Here is a 245-nt window from a genome sequence, read left to right on the forward strand (position 1 = left end):
GGCCCTCCCCACGACCCCCTGGACAGAGGCCACGGCCTGCAGCTGACGGGGTCGGGGAGGCGCTCAGAGCGAGCAGCAGCCGAGGGGCGGGGGCCAGCTCCGCAGTTCAAGCCCCAAACAGCCGCCTGCTCCCGAGAGCGTCCAGTTCCCCGCGAGGACGGAGGCCGGGCCGCCCGGTGCTTTCTGAGGTGCCGGTAAGGCAGGCACCCCGCGAGGGACGGGCAGGGCGCAGGCCGGCCGCGCAG

The sequence above is a fragment of the Myotis davidii genome, unplaced genomic scaffold (genome assembly GCF_000327345.1).
Source record: "Myotis davidii unplaced genomic scaffold, ASM32734v1 scaffold991, whole genome shotgun sequence".
NCBI classification, from domain to species: domain Eukaryota; kingdom Metazoa; phylum Chordata; class Mammalia; order Chiroptera; family Vespertilionidae; genus Myotis; species Myotis davidii.